A 15,197-nucleotide genomic window follows, 5' to 3' on the forward strand; every position below is an offset into this window, starting at 1 on the left:
AGTTGCACGGCTACCGGATTTGTGCGGGCTCCTCGTGAAACTATGGCGGATGCGTTCGACGTCTGTGTCAGACACCCGGGGACGGCTCGGCGATTTGCCCTACCCAAACAACAGGTTTCTTGGAACTGTTCATGCCATCGTCTAACGCTCCGTGCTGTAGGAGAGTCCACGCAATAACCAGTAAGCAAGTACGCTGAACGGTTATTAGCCACTGACCCGCGCTGATCAAAACGTAGAACACAAAACACTATCTGTTGTCCCGACACCATTTTTACTAGAACTGAAGTGGGTGCACACTGCTGCTGCCTAGCGGGAACCATGTAAAACTCGACAGTTTGCTCTTTCAAACAGTACGTTTTTCACACACATACCTCAAGTAACATAATAGTTCTGACTTTTTTAAATCGTATGATTATTTTTGAGACACCCTGTATGTTGCAACTGTCCTCGTGGTGAGAGCAACGTCCGATTTAGTTGCGAGCGCAGTATATCGGAGCTAAGTGAATTCGAACGTGGACAAATTGTTGGTGCTTGCGTAACTAAGGTGGCCACAACGTTTAGTGTTTCAAAATGTACCGCATCTAAGATTTATACCGCATACAGGGAAAGCGGAAAAAGTCAGCTAAATCAGGACGCGGGTGAAAGTGTGTGTAGAGTGATTGTGACACACGGTCATTCAAGAGGATTCTGGCGAAGAGTAAGGGACGACAGCTGCAAAAATTACTGCAGAACTGAATGTCGCATTCGTTAACCCTGTCGGCAACAAAACGAAGCAAGTTCAAGAAGCAAGGAATTTCAGGGCGAGCCAGAATTTCATAACCACTTATGAGTGATGTAAATGCCTAACAGAAGAAAGAGGTACCGAAGCCGTAAAAACTGGACTATGGGGCAACCGAAGAAAGTCGTTTGGCAGAACGAGTCTTGTTTCACACTGTTTCCAGTTTCTGGCAGGGTTTACGTCCCAAGAGTGAAAGGCTGCGTTCGGTGATGATTTGGGCAGCCATATCGTGGTACTGGTTGGTTCAAATGGCTCTGAGCTCTATGGGACTAAACATCTGAGGTCATCAGTCCCCCAGAACTTATAACTACTTAAACCTAACTAACCTAAGGACATCACAAACATCCAAGCCCGAGACAGGATTCGAACCTGCGACCGTAGCGGTAGTGCGGTTCCAAACTGAAGCGCCTAGAACCGCTCGTCCCCTGCAGCCGGCATATCGTGGTATTCCGTGGGCCCATTGTTACTTTGCAAGGCCGCATTACTGCCCAAGCATATGTTACCACTTTACTGATCAGGTCCATCCTATGGTGCGATGTTTGTCCCACAATGCTCAACTTGTGTTCCAAACGACTGGGCCCCTGTTCCCACAGATCGCATCGTCCAGGACTGGTTTTGTGAGCACAAAGATTAACTGTCGCGTCTTTCCGGGCTACCACAGTCACTACATTTCATTATTAGTGAGCCTTTGTTGTCTACTTTGGAGAGAAGGGTACGCGTTCGCTATGAGTATCCTTCATCGTTAACTTTCCGCCACTGTGCAGGAAAAGTGGTATACGATTCCCTTGCAAAACCTATAGGACCTATATTTATTCATTCCGAGACGAGTAGAAGTTGTTTTGAATGACAACGGGTTTCTTAGAGAGCATTAGGCATAGGAAAGTATTGTGTTCTTGATGCTTATTTTTGTCCACTCACTGTACCTATTAATCACAATACGTAATTTACGCCGTCGATACAGTTATTCCCTACATACAAGGTGTTCCATTTATCTTGATCACCCCGAATAGCGTGTTGTCCAGTTGTATCAAGCATATGGTGTTAAACAAACAGGGGGACATTAGCCGTCATGGCTGTCTTCCTTGTAAATTTGTTCGTTACAGCATTTGCAAAAACAGACACAATGTCTGATAGGATAGCCACAATCAATGATTTTACGTTGTAACTTTTAATCCGTGTTGATTGCAAAATGTTTATTCATATGACCGGTTTCGGTTCCTTTAGAACCATCTTCAGATCTGTAACGATAATGATACTGATATTTCGGTTACAGGAGTAATCCGTCCAAATACAGCAACTTTCACATGCTGCGTCACGTGTCACATGTATCAGTATCATTATTGTTACAGATCTGAAGATGGTTCTAAAGGAACCGAAACCGGTCATATAAATAAACATTCTGCAATCAAAACGGATTAAAAGTTACCTTGACATCAACAGCAGTACGACTTTTTTTAGATAGCTGCCTACACTTTTTATTCTGTAATCCACTTCCTCTCATCAAGAAGAGTTGAAAACAGTATCACAGTGTACCGTTCACGTAAAAATGACGTTATTTGAACCTAACTCATCCGCTTGCTCGAGGTAACAATAAATAAACTGAAACACAAGGAAAATGCAACCGGTTATTCAGTTAACAGTTTCTGTCGAAGGTTCGTACGAGTACATTGTGTACCAACGAATGGTAAGGATGCATGCTACTCTTCTATGGAGCCGGCCGGTGTGGCCGAGCGGTTCTAGGCGCTGCAATCTGGAACCGCGCGACCACTACGTTCGCAGCTTCGAATCCTGCCTCGCGCATGGATGTGTGTGATGTCCTTAGGTTAGTTAGGTTTAAGTAGTTCTAAGTACTAGGGGATTGATGACCTCCGATGTTAAGTCCCATAGTGCTCAGAGCCATTTGAACCATTTCTGCTATGGAGAATGTAAGTTAAACTGTATTACCAACAAATTTCTTTTGTTGTGGTAGAAAATAGGTGTAACGCTATACTGGCAGGGAAACTCTACACAGAGCGATATTATGACAAACACAAGGGCTGCAATCGTCATGCGAGGGCGTGCTGAAAAGTATGTTTCCGAACTTTTAATGTGAAATTTCTTAAAGTTTTTTAAATAAAACAAACGTTATTAACATTCTGCGTCTTTGTAGTTCACGTCTACAACCTACTTTTCAACATAGTCACCCTGGCGACGAACAGATTTCTCCCGACGAGAGACTGGTTTGTTGATACCGACACTTCAGAATGTTTGTGTTTGTTAACGGGAGCCACAACGTCATCTCTGCTTGGGCCTCTTCGTCGCTATCAAAGTTCTCAAAGGTGTTCTCTATGTACTGGAAACAGATTACAATCGGATGGGTCCCAAGGCGCCCGATTGTTGCAGCGCCCGCGTGTGGTTTGGTATTGTCTTGCGGACGGAAAAGGTGCACCGTGTGTAGACGAACTCTTCGAATTTGAAACTAGATTACAGCACGCTTTTTCTCATGCACCGTCATATTTATGTTACACAGCGCCATTTTATACGCTACAGTTCGTAGCTCTCTTGCGGCAAAGATTTGCAATAAAGTTCGCTTTAATTAAAAATCGTTAAGAGTTTTACATTAAAAAATCTAAGGTATTAAGCACGCTCCCGCATAATACCAATTACTACGTCACGTCAGATGTCACAATTTGCTGTACCTTCCCACCTGCTACAGGAGATGTTCCACGGTGTTCTCGTCGCATTTGGATGCAATACTGTGCTCGTCTCTGCAGTGAGTTACAAATTCTTTGCAACATCCCCAGATCATCTCGTAAAATTTGACAAGGCTACACAATTCGCTGCCCCAATCATTCAACCGTATCAACGAAACTGTTGTACATTTCTCTTTTGGGATGACCTGTGACACAAATTCAGATAGCTGATGTTAGGTAAATGAAAATGAAAATGCCGTGTGATTAGGGCCGCCCGTCGGGTAGACCGTTATCCTGGAGCAAGTCTTTCGAGCTGACGCCACTTCGGCGACTTGCGTGTCTATGGGGATCAAATGATGGTGATAAGAACAACACAACACAAAGTCCCTAAGAAAATCTCCGACCCAGCCGGGAATCGAACCCGGGCAGTTGGATATGACATTACGTCGCGCTGACCACTCAGCTACCAGGGGTGGACACTGGAGTCAGGTGATCTTGTGCCGGATGTCAGTTTATGGGATGGAGTTCCGTGACTGTTGCACTTGGTCGGTCAATAGAAGTACGGTTAATGCTGTTTGTGAATGACGCTGGAGATGTCGTCTGATGATTCCTCACATGTGTTCGATTGGAGACAGATACGGTGATCGAACAGGCCAAGGTAACATGTCGGCCCTACGCAGAGCATGTTGGGTTACAACAACGCTATTTGGGCGAGCGTTATCCTGTTGAAAAACACCCCCTGGAATGCTCTTCATGAATGGCAGCACGAATCACCAGACGGACGTACAGATATTCAGTCAAGGTGTGTGGGATAACAACGAGAGTTCTCCTGCCGTCATACGAAATCGCACAGCAGACAATAGCTCGATGTGTAGGTCCAGTGTAGTGTGTCTATCACGCAGACAGGTTGGCAGCAGCCCCTCCAGTGGCCCCCTTCTAAGCAACACACGGCCATCACTGGCACCGAGAGAAAACCAGCTTTCATCAGAAAACACAACATACAGATGTGCAGAACTATAGACCTATATCTCTGACGTCTATCAGTTGTAGAATTTTGGAACACGTATTATGTTCGAGTATAATGACTTTTCTGGAGACTAGAAATCTACTCTGTAGGAATCAGCATGGGTTACGAAAAAGACGATCGTGGGTTCCCAGGTAGATGACTTCCGCAAGGCGTTCGATACAGTTCCCCACAGGCGTTTAATGAATAAAGTAAGAGCATATGGACTATCAGACCAATTGTGTTGTTGGATTGAAGAGTTCCTAGATTACAGAACGCAACGTATCATTCTCAATGGAGATAAGTCTTCCGAAGTAAGAGTGATTTCAGGTGTGCCGCAGGGGAGTGTCGTAGGACCGTTGCTATTCACTATATACATAAATGATCTTGTGGATGACATCGGAAGTTCACTGACGCTTTTTGCGGATGATCCTGTTGTATATCGGGAGGTTGTAACAATAGAAAATTGTACTGAAATGCAGGAGGATCTGCAGCGAATTGGCATGGTGCAGGGAATGGCAATTGAATCTCAATGTAGACAAGTGTAATGTGCTGCGAATACATAGAAAGAAAGATCCATTATAATTTAGCTACAATATAGCAGATCAGCAACTGGAAGCAGTTAATTCCATAAATTATCTGGGAGTACGCATTAGGAGTGATTTAAAATGGAACGATCATATAAAGTTGATCCTCGGTAAAGCAGATGCCAGACTGAGATTCATTGGAAGAATCCTAAGGAAATGCAATCCGAAAACAAAGGAAGTAGGTTACAGTACGCTTGTTCGCTCACTGCTTGAATACTGCTCAGCAGTGTGGGATCCGTACCAGATAGGGTTGATAGAAGAGGTAGAGAAGATCCAACGGAGAGTAGCGCGCTTCATTACAGGATCATTTAATAATCGCGAAAGCGTTATGGAGGTGATAGATAAACTCCAGTGGAAGACTCTGCAGGAGAGACACTCAGTAGCTCGGTAGGGGCTTTTGTTAAAGTTTCGAGAACATACCTTCACCGAGGAGTCAAGTAGTATATTGCTCCCTCCTACGTATATCTTGCGAAGAGACCATGAGGATGAAATCAGAGAGATTAGAGCCCACACCGAGGCATATCGACAATCCTTCTTTTCACGAGCAGTACGAGACTGGAATAGAAGGGAGAACCGATATTGAAGGTACCCTGCGCCACACACCGTCAGGTAGCTTGCGGAGTATGGATGTAGATGTAGATGTAGATACCTCCAATCACCCATCCGATGGGTTATCGCTTGACACCACTATAATCGCAAATGGCGATGGTTTTGCTTCTGTGGAATGCACGTTACAGGACGTTTGGTTCAGAGCTGACCCTGAAGTAACCGATTGTAACAGTTCTTTTTGTCACTGTGATGCCAACTGATTCTCAGCTTGCTGTTGCAGATGAAGTACGGTGCACCGGAGCCAAACACGATGGTGTTCCCTCTCGATAGTGTCACTTGGTCGTCTTGAATCCAGTCTTCCTGCGACCGTACATTTTCATGACAACCGCTTCCAGCGTTAATGTACAGTGGCTACAGTCCTGCGAAGTCCTTCAGCAGCATCGCAGCACGAACGTCCAGGTTCTCGTCGCGCTATTATACGACCTCGTTCAAACTCAAATAGGAGTTGGTAAGCGCGCTTTTCTCACCTTAAAGGCATTCTTGAGTAACATCAGTTCACCACGATCAATGTCATAGGTAACTAATGTTCACAACCGTTACAGCATTCCGTCGGCTGGGGTGGCCGAGCGGTTCTAGGCGCTACACTTTGGAACTGCGCGACCGTTACGGTCGCAGGTTCTAATCCTGCCTCGGGCATGGATGTGTGTGATGTCCTTAGGTTAGTTAGGTTTAGGCAGTTCTAAGTTCTAGGGGACTGAAGACCTCAGAAGTTAAGTCCCATAGTGCTCAGAGCAACTATTTAGAGCAAACCTGATTTGCATCCTCATAGTGGCGCAACTTGCGCACCCCTTATGTGACTGGCGCGAAATTTGGATATACATCATGATTCAGATGTAAAAACATACCTATCAACCATCGATTATGTCGCATAACTCCTTGTTGTTTGCGTTTTTCTTTCCGTCAGTATAGTCCGCAGCTCGTGGTCGTGCGGGAGCATTCACGCTTCCCACGCACGGGTTCCCGGGCTCGATTCCCGGCGGGGTCAGGGATTTTCTCTGCCTAGTGATGACTGGGTGTTATGTGCTGTCCTTAGGTTAGTTAGGTTTAAGTAGTTCTAAGTTCTAGGGGACTGATGACCATAGATGTTAAGTCCCATAGTGCACCGAGCCATTTTTTCCGTCAGTATATATTGGTGCGTTGTACACTGTAGATATGTAGCAAAATGCACATTCATCGGCGATGGATTAAGAGTTAGATTTGAGCTCATTTTGACGAGGATTTAACTGAGGTGTTTATATTTTCAAGTACGTTTGTACCAGGTACAACATTACTTCTTACTGGCGTCAGTGGCTGCTTGTGGCCTCAAATTCGCAATTACCTAGTAAACGGCTCGTTTGGGGATTCACGTTAACTCAAACTTTTTTGGCTCGCATAGACTCTCACCCGTGTCTGTTTATATGCTATTAATTTAGACGTACCCTGGATACACTGCAAAAAACTGTGTAGTGAATGACATCGAAATTTTCTACGAGAATTTGTCATTCTCTGTCTTGTTCCACTCACACACAAAGCGAAGCACAAGTGGCTGTCTATGTGTCTCAATACGGGGCTAATTTATCTTATGTCATCCTTACGATTCCTATGCGAAATACATGACAGACGCAGCATAATTTTGTAGAGCTTGGCACAGCCAAGCTAGGAGCACAACAAAAGCGATCAGAAACTGATACAATATTACTTCATTGGCCAGTCTTGAGGGCGAAATACAATATTGATTTGCCAGTTTCAGTATCTGCTTGCATCCTATCACCAGAATAAAGACGAAAAATGAATCATTGTTCTATAAATGAAGTATACAGGTTGTTACAAAAAGGTACGGCCAAACTTTCAGGAAACATTCCTCACACACAAAGAAAGAAAATATGTTATGTGGACATGTGTCCGGAAACGCTTACTTTCCATGTTAGAGCTCATTTTATTGTTTCTCTTCAAATCACATTAATCATGGAATGGAAACATACAGCAACAGAACGTACCAGCGTGACTTCAAACACTTTTTTACAGAAAATGTTCAAAATGTCCTCCGTTAGCGAGGATACATGCATCCACCCTCCGTGGCATGTGATCGCCGATGCGCTGATGCGGCCCTGGAGAATGGCGTATTGTATCACAGCCGTCCACAATACGAGCACGAAGAATCCCTATATTTGGTACCGGGGTTGCGTAGACAAGAGCTTTCAAATGCCCCCATAAATGAAAGTCAAGAGGGTTGAGGTCAGGAGAGTGTGGAGGCCATGGAATTGGTCCGCCTCTACCAATCCATCGGTCACCGAATCTGTTGTTGAGAAGCGTACGAACACTTCGACTGAAATGTGCAGGAGCTCCATCGTGCGTGAACCACATGTTGTGTCGTACTTGTAAAGGCACATGTTCTAGCAGCACAGGTAGAGTATCCCGTATGAAATCATGATAACGTGCTCTATTGAGCGTAGGTGGAAGAACATGGGGCCCAATCAAGACATCACCAACAATGCCTGCCCAAACGTTCACAGAAAATCTGTATTGATGACGTGATTGCACAATTGCGTGCGGATTCTCGGCAGCCCACACATGTTGATTGTGAAAATTTACAATTTGATCACGTTGGAATGAAGCCTCATCGGTAAAGAGAACATTCGCACTGAAATGAGGATTGACACATTGTTGGATGAACCATTCGCAGAAGTGTACCCGTGGAGGCCAATCAGCTGCTGATAGTGCCTGAACACGCTATACATGGTACGGAAACAATTGGTTCTCCCGTAGCACTCTCCATACAGTGACGTGGTCAACGTTACCTTGTACAGCAGCAACTTCTCTGACGCTGACATTAGGGTTATCGTCAACCGCACGAAGAATTGCCTCGGCCATTGCAGGTGCCCTCGTCGTTCTAGGTCTTCCCCAGTCGCGAGTCATAGGCTGGGATGTTCCGTGCTCCCTAAGACGCCGATCAATTGCTTCGAACGTCTTCCTGTCGGGACACCTTCGTTCTGGAAATCTGTCTCGATACAAACGTACCGCCACGGCTATTGCCCCGTGCTAATCCATACATCAAATGAGCATCTGCCAACTCCGCATTTGTAAACATTGCACTCACTGCAAAACCACGTTCGTGATGAACACTAACCTGTTGATGCTACGTACTGATGTGCTTGATGCTAGTACTGTAGAGCAATGAGTCGCATGTCAACACAAGCACCGAAGTCAACATTACCTTCCTTCAATTGGGCCAACTGGCGGTGAATCGAGGAAGTACAGTACATACTGACGAAACTAAAATGAGCTCTAACATGGAAATTAAGCCTTTCCGGACACATGTCCACAAAACATCTTTTCTTTATTTGTGTGTGAGGAATGTTTCCTGAAAGTTTGGCCGTACCTTTTTGTAACACCCTGTATACTCTTGAAAAAGTTGTTCGAGAATGTAGTAAAGCAGGTGCACCAGCACATAGACTGGGACCAAAACGTAAGGGCATAGAATTAGACTATTTAGCATTTGCTGACGACATGGCACTGATCGCCGAAGACATTAACGATCCACAGAAAGGGCGAGAATTATTACAAGAGCAGGCAGCAAAAATAGGATTAGGAATTTCATTTGAAAAAACAAAATTTACGACCGACATCACAGATGCACCTTCTGATCTCAAAATTGGTAATAACAACATCTCTCGAGTAAAAGAATTTAAATATTTAGGTGAATGGACTGCATAAAATTGTAATGAAAAGAAATATATCAGATCAGGAGTCCAGAAAATCGAGACGGCGTTTCAGTTAACAAACAACTCTTACAACCAAAAGAGTATCTCGTAGAACTGCAAAGTACGACACTACACAACAGTAATTAAACCCGAAGCTCTCTACGCATCTGAGACACTGAATCTTCAACACAGAACACTAAAAGGGTTATTAGTAGTGAAAGAACGTAAAATAACGAGGGAAATCCTAGGACCAAGAATTAAAGATGGTTTGCTGGGCATTATCCAAAACCCAATGCAGAAATATACAAAGATATCTCAAAAATAATAGACACAATGCACATGAGAAGAATCCAATTCATGGGGCATTTGGAAAGAATTGACTCAAACAGGTTAACGCACAAAATCCATACATCCGAAAAAACTGCAAGACCGAACTGGTACAAATAGACGGAAAAAGACCTGAGAGAATTAGGGTATCCAAATCTACATGACAGAAATGTAATGAGAAATATCACAAACACACGGGGTTTTGAGGAAGAAGAGAGAAAAACTAATCGACATACGTGGTCTGCGCAACGAAAACTAGTCCATTCGTTGCGTATGGAGGGATACTGGGCGAAAAGGAAAGCCACCAAATGTAGATTACGCGTGGTCCTAAGTGATCCATCCGCGAAGAAGAAAGAAGAAAGAAATATATGAAGGCTCGCATAAGATATCTTGTATGTATACATATTGGAAAGACTAAATACGATAGTAGAGCGTCAAGTGATTTCACGTGTATAGCCAAGAGACAATAATCTAGCTGACTCAGCCTCATACAGTAACAGGAGAGGACAATAATCTATAGATGCCGTGGGTACATATTCAGAAGTAAAAATCAACTTCGGAAGGCGGACAAAATACGCTATCTGATTAAATGTATCCAGACTCCCCTACGATACGTAGGATTGACCACTAGATGTCACGAGAGACCAGACTAAAGTGAGACGGAGAGCGCTGTTTTGTCAGTAGAGATGCAGTGACAGCAAAATAGGTCGGTAAGGATATCTCAGTGGCTTCGAACGCAGACTTCTCATTGGTTGTGAGCTGAGTAACAAATCCGTTAGGACAACTCAACTTTTTCTAAAGCTGCCCAGTTGGACTGCTGCTAACACGACTGTGAAGCAGAAACGCGAACAAGCAACCCCAGCTAAATATACGTAGACCAGGCAGGCGCCATGTACTGACGGACTGGGACCGTCAAGTGTTCCGGAGGATGGTTGTAAAAGATCGTTTCGAATCAGTTGAAGGAATCACTCTTAAGTTCAGAGTGCTACCAGCAGTCCGGATAGCACAGTTCCTATGCGTAGGGAGCGAAAATGAATAGGGTACAATGGACAAGCACCTAGTCACAAGCCACACATTACAGCAGTCAACGTTAAGCAGCGCTTCAGGTGGTGTAAGGAGGGACACCACTGGGCAGTGTATGACTGAAAACAAGTGATTTTGAGTGATAAATCATCCTGCACCATGTGCATATTCGATGGAAGAGTTTGGTTTTGGTGAATGCCCGGAGAGCGTTACCTATAAACATGTGTGGTGCCAAAAGTGGAGTACAGAGGATATGGTGTTACGTTATGGATGTGTTTTTGGTAGTTACGTTGTGGTCGCATCACTGTATTTAAGAAAACTATAAATGCGAAAGTTTATGAACTCATTTTGCAGCACTGTATACTGCGTATAGCGAAAGGAACAGTCCGAAGGCGATACAAGCTTTCTGAGCCAATAATTTATGAACCACATAAATGAAATGAACTGTCCTTTCCAGAGTCCCGATATCAACCACATGGAGCAACTTTTGGATAACTTAGAACGTCGTCCAGTTACCATTACCTTCTATGGTTCCGACTGGCAATCCTCCACCTCACTGAAAGTGCCCTAGCAGATTTCAAGCCGACGGGTGAACTCACCCTAGATTAATGCCCCATAATAAAAGTCGAGATACCTGTGATTAGATAGTAAAGCGGAAAAACGTTCAATATCCTTTTGGAAACAGGATTGCAAAAGGTGTAAACCCATTATGAAAACGACAACAAAGCTACAGCCATTATTGTAACTGAAGCAATATAACAGGCAAGTATCAGATGCTAGGAAAAGTATTGAGGTAGAACCATTTTGTAGCCCAAAATACGGAACGAATTTTAGTGATTCGTTCTAGAAAGGATAGTGTCTTACTGAAACCACTAAATATAGCAAACAGAACTCACCAGCATAGTGTTATGACAGCGAAACTGTAACACGGTCAACCTCGTATATCCTGACGAAACGTATTACATTCTGTGCGCCTTTTTGTATTCGCCTTACATAGTAAAGCTTGTCATGTAGAAGCTAACTCTATCGTTGCCCTCTTGTGTGTCGTACACAAAAAGTTTGGTGTGTAACACGAAAGGACAGAGACAGAAGGAAAAGAGATTAACTGCGTGTCTACTTCGGCTAATTAGAGACACAACTCTGGCACAGTTGCACTAGGGAAAGGAGAAAGAAATAGGCATAGCTTTCTCGAAAGAACCATCATTGCGAAGCTGTACAACTTTGGCACATTTGCACCAGGGACAGGAGAAAGAAATAAGCATAGCTTTCTCGAAAGAACCATCATTGCGAAGCTGTACATTGAAGATTTGACCTAAGGAATATTAATACCTGCGTAATGACGGTTGTAGACGCGGTAACAGATAACAGATAAAGTTATTGGCACAAAACCTCGCGTCTACGAGTTACATCAAGAAACGTGACGCTAATTTAACTGATGCATAGGCAGTAGTTGCATACAACGGTAACCAAGAGACAATTTTATGTACTAGAATGAATATTTCACTCTGCAGCGGAGTATGCACTGATAAGAAACTTCATGGCAGGTGAAAACTGTGTGCCGGACCGAGACTCCAACTCAGGACCTTTGCCTTTCACGGAGCAAGTGTTCTACAAACCATTTTTTCTTGCGTCAAGAGGATGAGTGCCCTCCGGTCTACTTCTTCCAATAAGGAAAAATCTATGGCCATGCCAGGAATAGAACCCAGGTCCTCCTCATAGCAACCAGGCACGCATAACACCTTTTTTTTCTTTCAGTCTTTCGGTTTGCTGGCAAGCCCTTTACCACTTTGTTTCACATGTTGAAGCTACAGTCAATACAAATGAAAATAGGAACCTAGAGTCCACTAGTTTGTACCACGATTAGAATAGAGAACTCAGGCCACCCTCCTGTGGAAGCACCCTTCTTTTTGCGTTCTCACAACACCATTTTGCAAGAGTTTTCTAACCCAAGGTGCCATAAATCAGAGAAGAAAAATTTCAGTTGCTGCTCGATTCATTAGGAGGGCAAGCCATAAAGATTTTTAAAAATGTACTCTCAGCAAGGCTCGATCTGGGTACCCCGGGCCCACGAAACTAGGCACATACTTACTTCCCAACTTTTTTTTTTGACCTCATTTTGTTCATTACTGTTCGTTGCATTTGTTCGAGGCGGACGTCCCATGACACCCGGTTAAGTTCATCGTTTATCCAGTCACCCATTTTTTTTATTATTATTACAGAGGGCACCTAACCCTCTGACCGAACACGCTGAGCTACCGTGCCAGCTGTCCGACTGAGCTATCTAGAGACCCCTCCCCAGATCTGTACTTCTGCCAGTACCTCATTTCCTACCCCCCCCAGACTTCATAGAAGTCTTCCTGCGAAACTTTCATGATTAGCACTCCTGGAAGGAAGCATCCGTGGAGATATGGCCTAGCTACAGCCTTGGAGAGAGTTTCCAGAATGAATTTTTCACTCTTCAGCAGGGTGTGCGATGATTTGAAACCTCCTGGCAGATTAACACTGTGTACCGAACCGAGAGCACTTGCCTACGAAAGGAAAAAATTCTTAGTTCGAGGCTGGGTCTGGCACACATTTCAGTCTGCCAGGAAGTTTCGGTTGTATGTACGACCTGCTTCCAGATCTCAACGAGTCGCTTAGCAGAAGGATTTCTCCGATGTAATCCACGCGTTTTTAGAAGTGGTACTTCGTATAGCAGCAGGTAATGGTGTTCTGATGACGACGGCAGCCGAAATACTTACCACTGTGTAAGTTGATTATGAAAACCAGAATGAGATTTTCACTCTGCAGCGGAGTGTGCGCTGATATGAAATCTGCCAGGAAGTTTCGTTGCTTATGAAAAGTTAAGAACTCGATTGAACGTCTATAAGGAAGGCCCAACGATACCGACCAGCCGCGGTGCCATCCAGAGCCCATAGGCGTCACTGGATGCGGATATGGAGGGGCATGTGGTCAGCACACCGCTCTCCGCCGTATGTCAGTTTACGAGACCGGAGCCGCTACTTCTCAGTCAAGCAGCTCCTCAGTTTGCCTCACAATGTCTGAATGCACCCCGCTTGCCAACAGCGCTGGGCAGACCGGATGGTCACCCATACAAGTGCTAGCCCAGCCCGACAGCGCTGTGACGATGTTCGATAAAAAAATTGTTAAGGTCAGCCTCGTAACGCCCAAACAATTCCGTCAGATGGTCCTTCGTTGCCCTATATTCTTCTGTTAGGCGGCGAGGAACTCAAAGATCACACACCTTTGAGTACGCCAAATGGTGGACGACTTTGTAAGCACTACGAACAGAGGCGTCCAGCTGTGCAGCGAGGCGTTTGATTGTATCGTCGATCAGCTCGAATGAGAGTGGCCACATGTTCCAACATTGCAGGAATCACACCTGTGTGCGGCTGTCCAGCACACGCGGGATCGGACAGGTTTGTTCAGCCTTGTTGCTATTATTACAGACGCTTCCCCTAACGGCTCACCGTGCTTTTGTTCGCTTCCAGGTCTCCATAGACATTTCTAGAAGCGCCTATGAATATCTGCGATGACGGCTCTCTGCTTGATACACACCTCTGTTACAGACACCATTTCCAAGGCTACGTATAGTGCCGCTACCTATTGGAACTTCAGAAAAACCATAGGGACTGAAGCGAGAATGTTTCATGATATCCCACAAAAAATTCTGCTTTTCTTCAACCGAAATTGGCCGATACAAAAATGTGTTCCATTACCTATTGAAAGCCCCTCGTGTCTTCTGCACAGATTATGAAGTCCTCACTGAGTTTTCCTGTCTATATATGAAGGCTTATCTCAGGAACTACTCCAGGGATTTTAATACGGTTTTTACAAAAAGATAGTCTGAGTCACTTGGAAGGTTTCTGAGCATAATTCATTACCACTACGCCAGACAAGCCGTCCAGGCTGGGTCGCTAGTTGGTTATAAAATCCTCAAAGTAGCGCAAGTCCACCTCAGAGACTTCAAAATTACACTTCGTTATTTTATTTACCTTTCCTAGTTTCGTGGGTAATGGATGGGCCATGTTCTATTACTTTTTTATTCGTTTTGGCTTGGCACCACCTCACACGAACGTTATACATTTGTTGCCACAATATTGCGGTTGTGAGTTACAGTGGATCCATAGTACAGAAGGAATGTAGCGTCCTGTTTTTTTTTCTCTTTTTTTTTAAAAAAAAAGAAAACAGAAAGAGGTATGTGTGAATTTAAATGAGTACGTTAGAGGATGTAAAGGGCGCAGAGAAGTTACAATCTTCAGTCTGAAAACCTGCAGCGTATTTCGTATATTATTTTTCTTATTCCTGTGGACTATTGCAAATCAAACGTGCAGAATAAGGTCTACCTTTTTTTAGAATGGTATCTAAGTAAAGGTTATTGCCTCTCTAGTGTTTGTTGAGTAAATGCTGTAGTTGCTTTGGAATAAGTCAGTGTTGCTGGTTCATTTTACCATGAGAGGATATATATACTGGCATATTTGTGTCATAAATCGTAGAATTTTCAACAGAAGTTAGAAA

The 15,197-nt window shown here is 44.2% G+C and overlaps 1 protein-coding gene across 1 annotated transcript in view; it reads right to left on the bottom strand.

Annotated features, from left to right (window-relative positions):
* LOC126161860 (ras-like GTP-binding protein Rho1) overlaps positions 1-15,197 on the bottom strand; it is a 306,122-nt gene that overhangs the window by 91,049 nt on the left and 199,876 nt on the right. The gene's annotated exons all lie outside the window — the stretch shown is intronic.

This window comes from Schistocerca cancellata, chromosome 2 (genome assembly GCF_023864275.1).
Source record: "Schistocerca cancellata isolate TAMUIC-IGC-003103 chromosome 2, iqSchCanc2.1, whole genome shotgun sequence".
NCBI lineage: Eukaryota > Metazoa > Arthropoda > Insecta > Orthoptera > Acrididae > Schistocerca > Schistocerca cancellata.